The sequence below is a fragment of the Elephantulus edwardii genome, unplaced genomic scaffold, assembly GCF_000299155.1.
Source record: "Elephantulus edwardii isolate Elephantulus edwardi_28Jun2011 unplaced genomic scaffold, EleEdw1.0 scaffold00166, whole genome shotgun sequence".
Lineage (NCBI taxonomy): Eukaryota > Metazoa > Chordata > Mammalia > Macroscelidea > Macroscelididae > Elephantulus > Elephantulus edwardii.
Genome location: NW_006399916.1, coordinates 3529000 through 3533237, shown reverse-complemented (window position 1 = coordinate 3533237; position 4238 = coordinate 3529000).

The window sequence follows — 4238 nt, the reverse complement described above, 5'->3', positions numbered from 1 at the left end:
TGGAGCCTCAGAATCCTTGCCTCCAAGGAGCCACCTGGTTTAACCCTTTCCAGGACAAATCTGTTTGTTTTCCTAGCAGTTCATGGTACTCTCAATACTCTTCTCCAGCACCACAGCTCGAAGGCATCAATTCTCCTTTCATCCTCCCTGGTCATTGTCCAACTCTCTGATGCATAACAAGTGATTGTGAAGACCATGGCCTGTATCAGACGCACCTTAGTTACTCCAGAGAGACACCGTTGCTCTTCAGTACTTTGTATAGTTGTGAAAAATCAATGTGTGAAAACTCTGTGGGTCGCAGCCGTCAGATCACAGGCCAGCCACGTGGACAGCTCAGGATGTGGCTTTCTACTGTGCACCGTCTCCATGACCAGGGACCAGTGTCCTGCGGCAGACAGCAGCTACAAAAGAAGCTTTGGCATCAGCTCTGCAACTTGGAATTACATAATCAGAAGCCAGACCCTGCGCGTTTCCAAAAGCAGATGTTCAGCTGAGCATTATATCCCACATTTAACATAGCAGCTTCTCCAGGCTGCCTAGCCCCAACAAGCAACGCCATCCTCCTACATATGTATAGGAAGTGGTGCATCTCACGGGATCACCTCCCAGCACCCCAGCTGGAAAGAGCTGGACCAAAGAAAAGTCTTGCTTATTACTGTGTAGTAGCTGATGGTTGATGCCTTTTTCTCACTGCAGGAGTGAGGCTGCTTTCCACCCTCAGGTCTGGTGAGATGAGAACCAGAGGCCACATTTAGTTAGCATCAGTGAGGGCTTTGAGCGATGCGAGCACAAAAGGAGATGAAACAAGATGAGGTGCATGCCAGAAACGTGTAAACCATGACAAAGTGGACGACTTGGGTGGGAGGAGTTAGAAGAATGAGATGGAGGTGCTGGCCTGCTGTACACGGAGATGAATGTGCACTTGACATTGGACACGGAACATTTCAGGCCGGGGGACAGTGTGACCTGGCATTAACCTTCTCTCATCTCTTTCCACTCAGATGGCTCTCCTTCTGCACATACAGATTCAGGTCTATGAATAAAGGATTGAGACTTATGCTTCCTCAGCCCCCCAGGACAGTGGTGGAGGTCGCTGCCCCTGGGGTTTGACAGTTGCTCTGGGCTACTGGAAGGGTGACACTGGCTGCATCTGACAGTCGCTTTCCTGCAGCAGAAGAGCCAGCCCTGGGCTTTCTGACATTAAGCAATGCCCTGCTTCAAATACTTTCCACTGAAGCCTGTGTGCCCATGCTTTCCACTTGCCAGTCTGGGAAATATCTCTCTGAGCATGTTTTGTTTTTGCATTAAATCCTGTGGAAGTCTTCTCTCCAGCTTCTATCACTCAGACCCAAGGCATTCATTTTTCTTCTCATCGTTTCCAAACAGCAAATGTTTTCTTTCTTTTTTTTTTAAAAAGTTTGTACTTTTACTTTATAGTTCCAATTATCTTCTAAGAATTATTTTATATTGCACTATGTGGAGGGTATGGTTTTGAAATACATCAGTTCTTTGGCTCTTTGTTCATATCTGACTTGACTGCAGTTAGTTGAATTTGAGTTGCACTTGTGTGGAGATGTAATTCATACTGAAGGCTATGGTCTGCTCTTATACTCTGTTATGTGCTGCCAGTTTGGAACTAACTCATAGCTGACCCTCCAGTGTGTTTCCAGGGACTGTGAATCACACAGAAAGAGACTCGTGTATTCATACAGGAAGAGACTCTGAGGAGCAGCTCGTGGATTCAAACTGCCTGCCTTCGGTTTGACAGTGCAACTTCTTACCTAGTAGGGCACCAGTCATATTATTTTTAATCTTTTCATTTCCCTGAGCAGCATTGCAAGGAGTTCTTTGGGTGTAGTGCTTAATGTTTTGGCCTGCTGGAAGTTTGAACTCAGCTGCTTCACAGGCAGTCTCCAGGTAAGCCTATGTACAGCCTATGAGACCTCCTGATGGAGTTACTTTCAGTGGGAACCCACTCTCCAGCACTGGGCTGAGTGGAACAGCTGTACATTTTTGTGAGGAAATATACTTTATTTACATTTTATTTGTTTGCCCCAGTAATTGTTATCTTGGGACTTTGGGGGCAGTGGTGATTGGGGGTTTCATTGTTAGGGTCCATACATGAGCCCAGGGTTTGTTTAATTCCTTTCTCATGCACAGCTTCACCCACAGCCACTGCCCATCAATCAGTGGAGGCTTGCATGTTGCTATAATGTTGAATAACTATCAACAGACTAAAACAGACTAGGAGTAAAGACCTGATTATCTATCCTGCTGCTCACAAGCCAATGAAAACTATGCAGGCCAAAGTGGCCTGACCTGCTCCAGCCGTGGGAATGCATCAGAACAGGACAGTGTTCTGGCCTGCTGTGGTGGCTCCTGGGAGGAGGGCTGATTTTCATGCCAATAATCCCGCCACATGTGACCTCCTTCAAAAGAAATATTCAAAGGTACTTCACTCTAGAAGGAAAACTCCTGAAGATTTTACCACTTGGACCAGAGAAGAACATTCCAGAAGAGTACACACTGTGCCCTCCTGGCATTTCTTAGAGCCTGTTTTCTGGGACCAAGCCCCCAGAGGGGAATACTCCTGGTGCTCCTGTAGTCCTGTGGAGGGGTGCTCACATCCTTCTGTATTGTGAGGGGTTAGGGTCCTTACACCCAAAATCACAGAGCTTGAGGTCTGGTTGACCAGTCAGCTGTGAGACCAGAGTCTCTGAAGAGAGCTGTTTGGTGGCACTTCTGATGGTGCCTTATTTTAGTCTCACATAGTTCTTCAGAACCTTACTAAAATTGGAGCTGACGAATGGCCTTCTTAAAATTGGATTGATTTTAACTTGAATATATATTTTCTTTTCTCTCTCAACTTCTGGATGGCTCATGTCCCAGTTGGGGTGATTCAGGTCTTCCAGTGCAGCGAGGGACCCAACTGTGCCCTTGAGGCAGATAAATAAATAGAGGGGAATTCCTCAGAGATGACCTTTTCCATCAGCACTAAATTCTCTGCAAAGTGGGACAGAGATTTAAGGCCTAGCATTAAAAGAAGAGGCAGATCCTTAAGGAATTCAGAAGACTCCATCCAGTTTGGAGCTTCCTTCTTGCATATTTCATTTTAATGAGGAAGTAAACCCCCATACCAGAATGAATACTTATTTTATTGCGTGACTGTTGAAATCTATTTAATTGCTTAACTGCTTCCTTAAAAAAACACCTCCCCTGAAAGAGCCCCCATAACCAAAATACAATAAAAGTAAACCTCATTGCCTTCATTCCAGCTTGAATATGATACTTTAGAAGTATTTTGGTTTCTGTATTTCCAGAGATTCCTGCTTAATCTCTGTTTCTTAGAATGCTATTTTGTAGTATAAGGGTTTGACAAGGATAAGATGCAAGAAAAATATTTCTTATAACAGAAACAAAGTAGTAGTAGGAAATTATTCACGGCCATTCTCCCAGTCTTGCATGGACAATCTTCTTTTGCTCTGAAAAACATTGCATTTTAAAACAAATACTTAAGTTATTTATTTGCTAAATACAGATACATAGAAAGATACTTTTAATAATCAGATCTAATGCCAATTGAGTGTTAGGCATTAAGTATTTATTCATTTAATCTATTCCAAAGTATTATAAAGTAAAACAAAAACAAACCATTGTGTTGAAATCAGAAGAGATGCTAGCTGGCCTTCCAGCAGGTTTTTGGAGGCTGTAAATTCCAAGAGGAGATAGTCTGTCTTTCTCTCATGGAGACACAGATGGCTTAGAACTTCTAGAGCGGTACCATCTTTGGTGTACAGCACAATTCTTTGCTCACTAGGCCATTAGAGGCCCTTTAACTTAGGTGGTTGTTGTTATTGATTGTTGTTGAATCAAGCACGACTCGTAGTGACCCTATGAACAAAAAGCCCGAGGCCCCACTACAACTATTGACATTATCAAAGTTCGTAGAGTTCCTGGAGTTATGTTGTTTAGGCCCCTGATTGGAGCTTTTCTAGAATGGCTTATTTAAAAATAAAGGGTAGGATATGAATTAAGATTAGAGTGAAATACAATGTATACAATCTTTGTAAGCAAGCCAATAATAATTCTTTTTTGTAAAAGGGTGGAGCAATGTTGGTATGCCATCTATTCCTGGGGCCTTATTTTTTTGCTATTTCCTTCAAAGCAGCTTGAACTTCTTCCTTCATCACCATAGGCTCTTGCTCATAAGTTGTTTCATGAAATTCTTCTGTGTCTGC